At 46.9% G+C, this 15130-nt stretch overlaps 1 long non-coding RNA gene across 1 annotated transcript; it reads right to left on the bottom strand.

Annotated features, from left to right (window-relative positions):
* Positions 1 to 3545: 3545 nt before the first annotated feature.
* On the bottom strand, positions 3546 to 4902 carry LOC121041231 (uncharacterized). The gene is made up of 3 exons (XR_005795628.1): positions 4793 to 4902; positions 4144 to 4293; positions 3546 to 3884 (listed from the first exon to the last, which is right to left on the bottom strand). It is a non-coding gene; the product is annotated as an uncharacterized LOC121041231 (long non-coding RNA).
* Positions 4903 to 15130: the final 10228 nt, after the last annotated feature.

Raw genomic sequence — 15130 nt, 5'->3', positions numbered from 1 at the left:
CCATCCCCGTGCCGGCAGGCTGGCACATTCCCAGAGTTCCCAGCTGCACGGGAACACCTGCTTCCCGGCTCAGGACCCTCCTGGACCCTGCCCTGTGCACCTCTTCTTCTGGCCATTCAGCTATACCCTTTATGATGTCCTTTCCCATAAATCGGTAAGGGTTTAAGTAAACGATTCCCTGAGGTTTTTGAGCCTTTCCAGCAAATTCTTGATCCTGAGGAGGAGGGGTGTAAGAGCCCCCAACTTTGTAGCCAAGTCGGACAGCAGTGCGGGTACCCCGAGGACCCAGAGCTAGTGACTGGCAGTCTTGTGGGCGTGAGCCCTTAACCCGTGGAGTCCGATGCTGACGGCAGGTAGGTAGTGTCAGAACTGAATTAAATTCTAGAATGTCCAGGGTGCCTGGGGTGGTTCAGTCCGTTAAGCATCTGACTCTTGATTTCGGCTCAGGTCATAATTTCACAGTTCACGAGGTTGAGCCCCAAGTCAGGCTCCGAGCTGATAGCCCAGAGCCCGCTTGGGATTCTCCGTCTCTCTCCCTCCCCCCCCCTCTCTCTCTCTCCCGCTCTGCCCCTCCCCCACTCATATCCCCCCCCCCCCCCAGTCAAAATAAGTAAGTACACTTAAAAATAAAATCTTCTCTGGGCGCCTGGGTGGCTCAGTCGGTTGGGCAGCCGACTTCGGCTCAGGTCACGATCTCGCGGTCCGTGAGTTCGAGCCCCGCGTTGGGCTCTGGGCTGTCAGCACAGAGCCCGGAGCCTGCCTCGGATTCTGTGTCTCCCTCTCTCTCTGGCCCTCCCCTGTTCATGCTCTGTCTCTCTCTGTCTCAAAAATAAATAAACATTAAAAAAAAAATTTAAAAATAAATAAATAAATAAAAACTTCTCTAATAAAAAAATTCTAGGATATCCAGTTGGTGTCTCGGGAGCTGGGAAACCGACTGGTGCAGAGAGAACCTCCCATATTTCTTCCCCCATTACCGTGTTCCCATCCAGTCCCCAAGTCCTAGCAGGATAACCTGGAGAATTTTGGACCCATCATCCCTTCTCAATCTCCACTCCCACCATCTAGTCCCGTTTTCACCGTGTCTCCCTCAGACGCGTCACTGGTTTTTCTGATTCAGCCTCTCCTTCTCCCTTATAAACACCATGCTGTTCCAGACACTGTACCTTCCCGTTTTATTTCACCCTGGCTATTCTTCAAGATGGGTCCAAACATCTTACCCTGGCATTCAAGGCTCTGCACGATTCATTTTTAACCTGCCTTTCCACCCTCCCCTTCCACTGCTTCCTCCCACGGATCGTACATGGGGCTGCACCTCTGTGCCTTTCATATTCTACCTGGAAAGACGATCTCACTCGCCTCTAGGGCCAAGCTCCTATTCATACTTCAATGCCCACTCTTCAAGTGTCCTGCCTTATTTGAAGCCTTCATGGATTTTCCCAAGGCCATTTTCTGCATGTTCACAGCATCACGGTATGTAGCTCCTTTCAGTGTCAAACACATTTTTCAGCAATTTACATACGTTTCTGACATCTCCACTAGACTGCGAGCTCCTTGAGGGCAGAGAAGAGTCTGGCTCATCTCTGCTTCTCTAGCATTTAGGGTGGAGCCTGGCAGAGATAGGTGCTTAGTGAGTTGACATGTGTTTTTTGTTTTTTTTTTTTAATGTTTGTTTGTTTGTTTATTTTGAGAGAGAGACACACAGACAGGGGTGAACGGGGGAGGGACGGAGAGAGCGAGGGAGACACAGAATCCGAAGCAGGCTCCAGGCTCGGAGCTGTCAGCACAGAGCCCAACGAGGGGCTCGAACTCACGAATCAGGAGATGATGACCCGAACTGAAGTCTGCTGCTTAACCAAATCTTTGTACATATCCGCAGTTTCAGCTTCTTTACGGAGACCATCTGCTGTTGTGTAATAAAAACAAACCAACAAACAAGTTTTTTGTGATTTAAAAATTAAAGCGGTGGGCACACTCACATCCTTCGGATGGTTTTGTCCCGTAGGAGGTAAAAGCATTTTGCAGGCAAAGTCTTGATTTGATTTGATATTTATTAGGTAGGCTGAAAATAGAACACTGGTGAGGCCAGGTAGCTGCTCTTAACCTCGTTTTAGGAACAAGTGTCCTGAGAGACACAGGGAGTCTGGATTTTGTCCGTGTTTAGCCAGTGGGACATCAGACCTGAGGCTACTTCATTGCCAGCCTGCCCGCCCAACACAGCGAGGAAAATTACAGAGAAGACAAGATATGACTTTCAAGTTAATCAGCTCTCTGAGAAAATTGGACACAAGAGATCTATATTCAATTCCCCCCTCCCTTCCCCACTATTGGAAGAGCTTGTCATCGGTCACCACACTGTCCCGTCTCATCTGCCCAGGGCATCAAGGGAATGAGGACAGGTGACTAAAGCATATTCTGGTTAAAATACTTTCAGGGGAACTGAGTGCCTGGTTCAGAGAGGGAAAGGCATTTTTTTTTTCCCCTCTCTGGAAATAAGAATTCTTTTGGGGGATGATGAAAAGACATATCTTCTATATTTTTAAAATTACATGAATGGAATTCCAGTACCTATATTCTATGACCTGCTTTAGTGCTTCTTCCGTGTTGATGCAAGTAGCTATAATTCATTTTCACAGCTGTATACTATTCCAGTGTGCGTACAAACCATAATTTATGAATCTATTTCATTGTTGTAGGACTTTTATTTTTTTACAGTTTTCGCTGTTACACAAAATTCTATTTTGAACTGATACACATGTAAGAATTTGCTGAGGGGTGCCCGGGTGACTCGGTCGATTAAGTGTCCGATTTTGGCTCAGGTCATGATCTCACAGTGGGTTCAAGCCCCGCTTCGGGCTCTGTGCTTACAGCTCGGGGCCTGGAGGCTGCTTCAGATTCTGTGTCTCCCTTTCTTTCTGCCCCTCCTCTGCTCTCTCTCTCTCTCTCTATCAAAAATAAATAAACATTAAAAAAAAAGAATTTACTGAGAGTACATACCTAGGAATGAAATAAAAATGGTCATCAGGTATATGACTCTTGAAAGTAACTAGAAAACCCTGGAGGCATCTGGATGGCTCAGTCGGTTATGCGCCCGACTTTTGATTTCAGTTCAAGTCATGATCCCAGGGTTGTGGGATCAAGTCCCACATGGGGCTCCACACTGAACGCGTAGCCTGCGTCAGATTTTTCCCTCACTCTGCTACTCTCCCCAATCACGGGCTCGCTCTCTGAAATTAAAAAAAAAAAAAAAACAAAACACCTAGGAAACCACCAATCATTTTCATTAATTAATTTACACTGCCATTAGCCTTCTTCGTTCCTCTCCTTGTAAACTTTGGTATTTCCAGACTTTTTCTTTGTTAAGTTTTTGCCAGTGTAGAGGGGGTGTGGGTAATTTGCACTTCCTTTATTACTCTGATTTAGCAGCGTCTCACGTGTTTATGATTCATGTGTGTTTACTGCTCTGGGAAAGAATTTTCAAATCCTTTGCTTATTTATTTATTTATTTATGCATTCATTCATTCATTCACTCATTCATTCATTTATGTGTTTGTGTGTTTATTTATTTTCCTGTTGGGTTGTTTGTCATTTCCTTACTGGTCCCTGAGGAGCCATTCTCCATTTTGATGGCGAAGATGACGATCTACGTATCTATCTTTATGCCAGTATAAACTGTCTGACTGTAGCTTAGAGATTTTGCTGATGCTGCTGGTGATGATGCCCGTCATAGAGACTCTGGCGAGATGGTGGTCACATCCATCTGTTTAAATCTGTTCAGCTACGTCTCAGCTCCGTGACCATGAGCCACCAACTTGATTCCCGTTACGTGAGACAGTTTCCCTCTATATTGGATATGATAATGATACTCAACTCACGAGGATGCTCTGTAGTATAAATAAAACGATGTATTGTAAAGAGCCTGATAAATACAAATTAGTTAACACATGGTAAATAATAGTAATGATACGAACCCCAACCACCCCACCAGGGGAACCTTCCCGCCTGGAATAGCGAGTAGACCAGACAGTGCTGCACGCAGCCACTCTGGGAGCAGCTAACGATGCTTGTGTTAACTCCATTCTGTGTCTTTTCGGACCAGTCTCTTCCCAGTTCCACTTGTGAAACTAGAGAAGTTGCAGATACCTCTTTATGGGATACACGTTCTTCTGGATTACGTTAGTTGGTCAGAACTGGCGTACTGACTCATGAGGATGTGAGCGATGTCGTATTTCCTGCTGTTTCTCCAGAAACTAGAACCGATCTGGACACCTAGAAAGGGCTCACCAAATGTTTCTTGAATGAATGGATGGCAGAACAATTTAAATCAGCAATGCCCAAATTTCCCATCACCAAAAACATCCCCAAAGGAGGGACTTCCTTTGTGGAAATGCTCGATGTTTGAGAATAGCATCCCTATCATCCAGCTTGGGTAAGAAAGAAGGAAAGGAAAGAATTTAATTCCCAGTTTTAGAATAACATTGTACTCTGCCATTGGATATTCTGGTAGGTGGAGATAGCCCTGCCATCAAATCTCAGCCTCAAGCAAAGCCCTGACTCCCTCCCTGGTGGGCACAACCTGGTTTCAGACACTGCACTATTTCCGTTGGTCTCTTGTAGACCATAAAGATTGCCCGAGGCTCCTCTTTACATTCTGGGGAGTGGTTGGAGTGTTCTGAGTTTGGGACTCAGTATAATTTACACAATGAAATCTTACAAACATTGACCCACCGAACATTTTGATTATTATTAATGATTTCTCAGTCTGAGCCAATAAAGAACATTTTCATGTCACCTGGAGGCAAGGCCAAGGTCACTTTCAGTTATCAGTCATGCATTGCGCACTGTTCTGTCGACTACCTGATAGGAAATCAGAAAAGGTCATGAAATCACTAGTACGTTCCCGGTGCAAGGAGGGGGGATGGGCAATCGAAAGTCTGGGGCAATCGAACACTAGGGATGGTCCAGTCCATTCAGAGGAGGTGGGGGGAAGGCTCAGAGACTAGCGGTGGACCTGTCCAGTCAGACGATGGGGGAATCAAACACCCTGAGGAATGCTCAGTCCCTTCAGAGGCTGGGAGCTTGTGACATTGTGATTTATAGTATATATTTGGTCTTCATCCTTCCTTCTCCACAGAGCTCCTGAAGCTCTTGGGTTCTCTTAATTGCTGAGAGCTACAAAGTTGTCTTTTGTTGTGTTAATGAGCATCTTTGGGTGCTGCCTGGGTGGCTCAGTTGGTTAAGCATCCGACTCTTGGTTTCTGCTTAGGTCATGATCTCAGGGTCCGGGAGTTCAAGTCCTGCATCGGGTTCTGTGCACTGACAGCACAAAACCTGCTTGGGATTCTCTCTCTTCTTCTATCTGCCTCTCTCTCTCTCTCTCTCTCTCTCTTTTTCTCTCTCTCTCAAAATAAATAAATAAGCTTAAAAAAAAAAAAAAAGAAATAGCAGGCAGGAGAAGAGCTTTGGAAACTGAAAAGAAGTTGTGCTTCCATAAAAGACATTTGCATTTAAAAGACAAATCTCTATTTGTGAGGGTGACTTCCTTTTTTTGTACTGGAAGGGAAGCGTGACTCTAAATCTCTGAGAACTCTTATTTAGTGGAGAAGGCCAGGATTCAAGTCTGCATAACAACCTTACCCTTGTTTACGGTGCTTTTCCTGGTAACCTCCCATAACTGGCTTCCCCTCTCTCCCCAAACATTTTATTTTCGCTTTATCTGGAGCTGTTATTTAAAGTGGTGGCTTGGGCCATTTCTGGGAGTGACTCAGCTTTCCTGGGTCTCTCCCATGCCTGTGGGAGGTTTACATGTGATTATGCTTCCGTTTGTTTTTCTCCTATTAATCTGTCTTTTCTTACGGGGAGGGCGGGGAGTCTCATCCACGAACTTAAAAGGGTTGAGGAAAAATTGTTTTTCCTCCCCCGCGATGTGTATGTGATGAAGTCTCTTAAAAAACCCCAAAGGATGGGGTCCAGGGAGCTTCTGGGTTGGCGAACACGTGGAGATGCCAGGGGGGTAGGTGGCACGTTTGAAGAGGGCCTAGAAGCTCCACCCCCTTCCCCATGACTTCTCCTCTGAATGTCTTCCATCTGGATCTTCCTTTTATATGTAATAAACCTTTTACAACAAACTGGTAACCTAGTAAATAGAACACCCTTCTGAGTTTTGCCAACCTCTCTCGCACATCAAACCCGACAGACGAGGGTGTTGTGGGAACCTCCCACCTACAGCCAGTAAGTCAGAAGCACTGGTGACAACTTGGACTGGATGGCTGAGTCTGAGGTGTGTGTGTGGCGCGGGGGCGGGGGGGGGGACAGCCTTGCGGGGCTGAGCCCTTCACTTGTGGAATCTGACGCTCTCTCCAGGTAGCTAGGGTTGGAATCGAGCTGAATCGCACAACACCCAGGTGGTGCTGGAGAAACGGTTGGATGTGTGGGGCAACTCCCACACATCAGGATTGGATACCAGAAGGTTTAGGCCTCAACTATTTTGAAGGCTGCACAATTTCTAGGAATTTCCCCAAGAGATAAATACATACTTATTACTATCTTTAGCTATAGTGCATCTCTCAAGAAATAATTTAGCTCTTTGATAGTGGGGAAGTATCACTTAATAGCAGTCCCCATTACCTTAACCGACTCTTCTGGAACATTAAAAAACGTGGTAATGAGGAAACAGCGGTTACTTGAAAAAGTACCTAGGATACAACGTAAAATGAAAATATCCGAGGGCAAATATCAAAATTAAGGCAGCTGGCTACCCATTCCCAAAGACTAACCTGGCTTTGATCTCTGTGCAGTCATAGCTGAGTGAACCAAGGGCAGAATCCCACGTTGAGCTGTCCAATCAGATTAGATCATGCTGGAATTTGAATGTTGGTAGGAGGTCTTTGGAGACGGAAGAGGAGATTAAACTACATCTGGTTCAGGCCCCTACGTAGAGTTCCCTGATTCTAGGTGAGGGATTGTGAGGATCTCTGGAGGGTCCTCGTGTCTGGCCCTTCCTAGATTCTGGTGGACCAGCTCTTCCTTTGCAACCAGAGGCCTTCCAGATCCCCAGGGGGCATGGAAGGGACCATTTACGGAGTGCCCACTGTATGCGGGCAATTTGCCTTCTTTATCTAATCAACCCTGACCAAGACCTCCAGGACGGGTCTTACCATTCTCCCATTCAATTGGCGAGAAAACAGAAGCTCACAGATGACAGGAAGCTACCGCAAAGTCCCTCCACTGGCAAGTGAAGGGATTTAAACGCCGGTTTCTAAGTCTGCGCTTTCCCTACTCACACTCAGACCAGATACAAAACTGGAGGATTACAATGACGCAAACAAGGAAAGAAACACATGCGGATGGGGAGGAAAAAGCCAGAAAGAAATAGACTAAAATGGTAGCAGATCTCACACTGGTGCCAGGACTGGGAACTTTTTCCTTCTCTTAGGAGTTTTCCTAATTTTCTGTAATGTACGGTGAGGGTGAAATGAGACCACAGTCAGCTTCCAGGAATATGTGGGGACTGGGGGGGGGGGGGGCTCCCCTGGGCATCCATGAGGGTACCTGCACCTCCTGCTCTGTATTTGCAGACTTTCCCCTGCTCGCTTTCCATGAATCACTTCACTCCAGAGGCAAAGAGACTTCTGTCTTCAAAAGGCACAGTGATATAGTCACAAATCATAGCTGCTCCGACTGATCGGCATTTTCATCCCTCATATTCACTGTCGCTCAAATCAAACAGCTCAGTGAATCATTAAGCAAGTCAGTATAATAGAAATTCTATCTGTTTAAAAACCCACCTCTCTCCCACGTGCCTCCCAAGTTAGTTCTGCCTGTGTTGATTGATCATGATGGAAATACTTCTCTCCCCCTATTATTATGCCATCGAGTGTGTTGATAAAGACTTAGGAGCTCAATTCCTCTCCTGGTTAGAATGAAGGAGCTAGCATTTAACGAGCACCTGCTTAATGCCCTGAGTTAAGTGCTTTCAATGCGGTATTTCATTCATAACCAGGCTGGGGGAGAGGTGTGGGCACTGCCATTCTGCAGGCGGGGAGACTGAGGGCATGGGCCAGGCAGTGTGGCCCAGTGGCCTCACTCTTAGCCCCGACATCAGCTAGACAAGGTCCTGACCACCAGCTCTGCCCCTGTGACTCAAGCAGATGGCTCGACTTCCCACAGCCCCGGGTGCCTCTGTGAAGCAGGGAAGCATAACGATTTACAATGATATTTCTTTAATGTCATTAGCACAGTGACATTTAAAGTGCTCTTTTCAGGGACGCCTGGGTGGCTCAGTCAGTTAAGCGTCCAGTTCCTGATTTTGGCTCAGGTCATGATCTCTCGGTTCATGACTTCCAGCCCCACGTTGGCTCTGCGCTGACAGTGCAGAGGCTGCTTGGGATTTTCTCTCTCTCTAGCTCTCTCTGCTCCTCCCCTGCTCTCTCTCAAAAAATAAATAACTAAACAAACAAATATATATATATATATGTATACATATATATATGTAGTGCTCTTTTCATAGGACTAGTGCACCTCCCAATAGATTTATTTCTAGAGATTTGAGGTTTCTTTTTGATTGTGAACTGGATCCTTCCCCCAGCCCCCACACTGTGTTCTTCATTGGCTATTGATCGTCATTGATTTATGTTAGGTCTCTGCAGTGTCATGTGTAAACTCTCTGAGGGGAGACATTTTAGTATTTCACGGCTATGTCCCAAATTCTTAGAAAAGTGCCTGGCAGACGGTAAGTATTCATTAAATATTTATTAAGTGGGTGGGTCTGGCAAACTTACTGAATTCTCTTTTTGATCCTTATGGGGTTTTTTAGTTGCTTCTCTTGAACTGTTAATAGACGGCAACTTGTCTGCAACTCGTGATGGCGCTTTCCTTTCCACTATTAATACTTTTTATGCGACCCAGGATTGATCCAGGCGGACATCTCTGTTGTATTCAGTAGGAACGCTTCTACTGTTTCAATATTAACCATGATGTTTGGGGGGTTTCTGTTCAGTGCCTTTTATCAGACTGTGCAAACATCATTCCATTCCAGCTTTCCTGAGGTTTGTTTTATTTTTATTATTTTTTTTAATTTTTTAAAATCAGGAACGCGTGTAGGATTTCACTCCCTGTGTTTCTGGCATCTATAAAGATGATTGTCTGTTTTTTTCCCTTTTAATTTGTTGATGTCATCTCATTAGCTATTAAAAGTGACAAGTATCTAGACTAGATTAGATACATGGGGAAGTGCAGATGGAATAATGTTTTCTTACAAGGCACATGAAATAGTACGCACAAGGCTGGCAGCCGTGTAAACACATTATTGTTCCTCTAGGAGAGGGGGTGGGCTCTCCGTCTGCTGCCTCCGTTGCCACACCTTCCCGGGGCCTCTCCCTGACTGGGAGAGGTTGCTAATCTGCTTAGTTAGAGCGTGAGACATTTCCTGGGTCATGTTTACTAGGGGGCAGAGTGAGGGTGCATGAAGGGTCCCTCCAGCCCTGCTCCCTCTCGGTGGCCCTTGGGTTCTGCTCCGTGGGGCTGGGGGCAGTGAGCACAGTTCACCGGCCCTTGGTTGTCCAGCACCTCTCTCTTCCATTTGTCTCTTCCAGCCGACTGCAGAGTCCTGGAGCTAGAACTGAGCCCCAGCACCGCAGTTAACCGCTGTCCTCTGCGACTTCCTTCACGTGGCTTCAGGGGATGGTAAGAGCCAAGGTTAGGAGTCTCGCTGCAACCCGACTTTTTCAGAGGGCCTTTCTCGGCCATCAGGAAAGCCCTGTACCTATGAATGTGTCCTTATTTGTTAAATGTAATTAGTTAAGGATCTCCAGGTGAAATCATCCTAGACGATGGGTCCTAAATCCAGTACCTGGTGTCCTTATAAGAAGAGAAGAGACGGGGGGAGGGCCGTGTGATGATGGAGGCAGAGGCTGGGGTGATGGAGCTACAAGCCAAGGAACACCGGGGCCTGCTGGTTGCCCCCAGAAGCTGGGAAAGGCAAGAAGTAATTCTGTCCTACAGCCTTCAGGGACTCCTGAAGGGGACCCACTGACACCTTGATCTCAGACTTCCAGCTCCAGAAACGTAAGACAACACATTTCCGTTGTTCAAGCCATCCGCGTTGTGGCGCTTTGTTCCAACAGCCCTAGGAAATGAATACAGGTATATCAGTTTGAAGGTGTAGTTTGTAGCACATTCAATCCAGACCTTGCAATCAAGACCTAAATAACCGCGTTTAAAAACTTCAAAGCATGGGGCGCCTGGGTGGCGCAGTCGGTTGGGCGTCCGGCTTCAGCTCAGGTCACGATCTCGCGGTCCGCGAGTTCGAGCCCCGCGTCGGGCTCTGGGCTGATGGCTCGGAGCCTGGAGCCTGTTTCCGGTTCTGTGTCTCCCTCTCTCTCTGCCCCTCCCCCGTTCATGCTCTGTCTCTCTCTGTCCCAAAAATAAATAAACGTTGAAAAAAAAATTTTTTTAAAAACTTCAAAGCAAAACAACAACAAACAAATGGAAAAAAACACATAACGTTGTTATTTACTAGTAAGGAATTTCTGGAAACTGCTTTTCAATGTCTAGCTACTGGGATCTGGTTACATAATACACCAACCGATTGAAATCTATTCTACCGCTATTACAAAGGATAATTATTAAAAGTGACATTATGAAAAATAAAATATTTATTACAATGCTAAAGGACTAATAAATGGTAGAAGTTTCTATCTGGGATATGTACCATCATGTCTGTATACGTACAAAGAGTAGAAGAAAATGCAGAGAAATCAAAATGATTCATATAGTGGTACAGTGAAATTGTGTGTGATGTTAAAATTTTTTCCAACACTTATAATATATTTTCATAACAATTTTAATCAAAATTCCATGAATCTTTTCTAAGGAGTATGAAAGACTTACAGAACCATTGTGCAGTAAGACAAAATATGTCCAGAAACATGCAAAGAGTTGTATGTCACTAATCTACAAGGTGTCAGGGGAAAAATCCCCTTTGTCACACCTCCGAGGCATCACCCCTCCGAGGTTGGTGAGAGCAGAGTGAGTAACTGGATTTATGCATTTATTCCCATATTCTTGCTGGGCATTGAGCAAAGCACATCCGGGCAGGGGCTGAGTGAGAAATGCTCCTTATCTCCTGGGTCTTGTAGAAGGGTTATTGGATAACGAGTTGTCCCTTAGGGAAGCAGAGAGCAGGCTCTAAAGTGGTCTTGGAGGGGGGATTTATCTGGACCACGGAAGGGTGGTTCATTTGGCTGGTTCTAATGGTGAGGACACGTGAAAGGTGAGTTGGGGAAGGTTTAAGAGAAAAAAAAAAAAACCCACTTAACAATTTTACCCCAAGGCTCTGAAATCCAAGGTTAGTCCATAAACACATACTTTAATATACTTTGAACATTTGAAATGAAAAGATAATTGTTCTCTTACAATAGTCTCAAACTTAGTCTTTTATACACACACACACACACACACACACACACAGAAATCATTTATACTCACTCCTCCACACCTTTCAACTATTTCAAATCAAAAAGGTTTTACTGTACTTTTAATTCGATAATCTCTCTCTAATGCATGTTCTCTCTAAAAGGACATAAAAACTGGGGGAATCCATATTCTTTTTTCTGGCTTCGCTTCCAAATGTCTTTAAGAATTCTAGTTGGTTTTGAATTGATCTCCTTAAAAACTTTACTGAGCACCTGTTAGGTGCAAGGAATAAATCCTGGTCATGCGCAAAAGTTGAGTGGAGGAAGCAATGGATATGACGCAGGCTCTCATCTTGGCCAATTCGGAACAGAATAAGATATAAGGCAGACGTGAGGCCTTAGGAGGGATGGAGAATGACCTCACGAGTCTATAGAGAAGGCCATGGTTCCTGGGATTAAGCCTAACTGGAGGTGTCAGGAAGGCTACTTGACCTGATGGAAAAGGCCTCCCTAGGCAGAGGGAGCAACGTGAACGAAGACACAAGAGTCTCTGAATGTCTGGTTGGAATCAACAGGGGCAGACACCGTTTGCCTCATCTCTGTGTTCCAACACCTCACGTCGTAGCTGGCACAGGGCAGGAGTTCACCTGGACAGGAGCCATGTTCTTTTCCTCTGGGTTACCCCCAGGCCTACTCAGTTTGACATCAGATTACCACTCCACAGTGCTCGGCCACAGTTAGTCTAGAGTCGGGGCCTCAAAATCCGTTGTCAACAGAGCCAAAAAGGTAATGAAAGTGAGCGAGGCCAGACTAGTATAAGACATTAAAGAAAGGTGGGGACTGGGGCCAACCGAGGAATGGCACCATGTGGGAATGTGGGCTCAGTGTGGCCGGGTCTTCCAACTTTTCAAGAGACGTAAAAAAAAAAAAACACAAAAAACCTCTAGATTTGTATGTGAAATTTTCAGAAGTTTGAAATGTCCAAGGACCAAACAGAACACGTCCAACGACCAGACTCTACCCATGGCCCAGCAGTATGCGACCCAGGAGCCGAGCATAGAGTTGGAATTAGAGGGAAATAAGGCTGGACTGGTAACTTGGGGCTACATTTGAAAGTGCCTGGAATGTCGCCCTGTGGAGTTTTGGTTCTAGGGGCGGTCGGGAGCCCCTCAGCGTTTTTCAACAGGCAAGTGACAGAAGCAGAGCTGTCGGTGGACTGGACGAAATGGATGGAGGGAAGGGAGAAACCGGATGGCGGAGAGAGAGAAACCGGAAGTACCCGAGCTAGCGCTAACACAGGCTGGCTGCTGGCAAGTGACGGGGTGGTGGCACGAATAGGAGAGACATGGAGGAGGTAGAATGGAGAGAGGACTCGTGAGCAACAGAGAGAGAGAAGGAGAGAGAGAGAGGAGGCTGTAAGGTTGACCTTGTAGCCTGGGTAACAGCCTGAATGGGAACACCATTTACAGGAAGGTAGGGTGGCCAGCCCCATAGCTGCCTTTGCCACCGCCTCTCCAACATGCCATCTTCCCTCCTGCACACATTCCACAGGGTCTGCGCCGTAGACGGGACGCCTGCTTCCTCCTAACCTGTCTCTCCTTCACTTCCTCTTAGAACATTTGCTACTTTTTTGAAAAAAAAACTTATTTATTTTTGAAGGAGAGAGAGAGAGCATGAGCACGAGCGGGGGAGACACGGAGAGGGAGGGGGAGAGAGAGAATCTCAAGCAGGCTCAGCACAGAGCCCGATGCGGGGCTCGAACTCAGGTGCCCTGAAGGCATGAGCTGAGCGGAAATCAAGAGCTGGACACTTAACCGATTGAACCCCCGGGGGGCTCCAGAGTGTTTGCTATTTTTAATGCCTCCCCTCCCCCACTCCAGAAGCTTCTCCCTCCTTTTCCCCCCTCTCTCCCCCTTTCAGGCTCCATTTCCTTTCCCGTGTTGTCACTTCAACCAGCTCCTCTCTGCCAGGTGCCCCTCCTACGGGCAGCCCGCCACCTACACTTTTCCCAAAATGAGGCTTTTAAAGCTAATTATCTAGGTTTTTTTTTTTTTTTTTTCTGATCCGGCACAGAAGTCGCGCACTTTAAGGAGTGAGACCAGGTGACTTTGGCCTATTTTTAGTGGCTGCAATTTGTAGGCAATGGCTTCTATTGTCGCAGCAGTACTGGAGACGGGAGCTCAACTCCAGAGCCCCAGTGCCTGAGGATTTGTAAAATCTGCAGTTAATTAGTTAGTTAATGGTGGGGTTAGCCTGGCGATAAAATCCTATCCCGTGGCGACTTGGAAGCCTGTCCTACTGGCTCCGCCTGGTAAGGATAAGACGCAGTTGGGAATAGGAACGCAGACAGGCAGGGAGGAGAAAGGGAGAGAAGGAACACACTGCGAGTTAATCGGCATCCAGCTCGTCATGTCCGCCCTGGTGCCCATAGCCATGGTGTTGTTTCCTCTCAGCTCACCCTGTGCCCCGTTCTCAGCTCTCCAGACGAACACCTGGGGCCCCGGTGTCCCCCTGCTCTTAGAAGGAGTCAGGGAACGAAAGAAGGTGGCAAGTGACTTCTTGAGTCTCTTGTAGATTCTTCTCCCAAACCAGGTTCGTGTCCTTATCTCTGGGACCCAGTCTCTGAAAAGGGGACTTGTGGCGGTGGTGACATGTTCCCTGGGAGAATGAATAGAAGCTCCTTCACATTAGGGAGCATACATCAGATTCATCCCCTTGGCTAACTGTATTGCTTTCTCTCTCTTTCTCCTGGACTCCGGGTTGCCATCGCAGGGGTGAGGACCGAGGGTGGGCAATGCCGGGGTGGCAGAAGTAACTCCCCTGTGAAGCCAAAGAAGCTTGAGCAGTGACGTGCCAAGGGTGGGGTGGTGGGAGCTCTCTGCCTTGGGCCCAGGTATCAAAGAGATACACTGCAGAGAATTTGAAACTGACCCTGCACTGGGCTTTGCTGACCCAGAATCAGAAAATAACCGGAACAGGAGAGAGCGCAATTTACAAGTTCCCCACTCTTCAGACTGAAGAACACATTTCCATCCTCAGAGCAATGGCTTGCTAGAGCACTCAACAGGAGAGGGGCCAAGGGGGTGGGGGTTGCAGTAACGTCGTCTCTCATTCTAAGTAAATACTCACTTTCGTGCCTCATTTTGTATTTGTAACTGTCTATATTTTTCTAGAAGCTCCCACGCAACTTGGAAGAGGTTCCGCACACCGCTCCTGGTTGCGTGCATTTGATCTGTACGCGATCTTCAGGGTTTTTTGTTTGGTTGGTTGGTTTTTGATCTCGGGACGTCGTCAGTACTTTCTATGCGCAAAAACAGCTCTTCCCTGTTAAATGAATGGCGTAATGATGGAGGCTTATCGCGCCCTGACAATGTGCCAGGCACCTGTCACACTTGCTTGCATTGAATTAAGCAGCTCTCTGACAAAGGAGGGATGGCTCGTCATCCCATTTTACAGCAGAAACGACCGAGGCTTGGAGCAGCTAGGTAAATTGCCCTCGGTCTCACCGTTACGGAGTGGCCCAGCTAAGACCCGGATTCACAGTCTAGCTCGGCAGTTTCCGTTCTTTCTCTGCCGGGGAAGGAGAAGGTAGGCTGAACGCCTACATTGCCCCCTGGCATGTCACACACAGTCTCTCATTTCATCCTCGCCTAGGGAGGTCGGGGTTTGTCCCTTTTCCCAAAGGAGGCCCCGCGAGCTGAAGGGACCCGCCCCAG

The sequence above is a fragment of the Herpailurus yagouaroundi genome, unplaced genomic scaffold (assembly GCF_014898765.1).
Source record: "Herpailurus yagouaroundi ecotype Mexico unplaced genomic scaffold, PumYag 29, whole genome shotgun sequence".
Taxonomy (NCBI): Eukaryota; Metazoa; Chordata; class Mammalia; order Carnivora; family Felidae; genus Herpailurus; species Herpailurus yagouaroundi.
The sequence above is the reverse complement of the archived record's forward strand: the minus strand, read 5'-3'. Positions and strand labels throughout refer to the sequence as shown.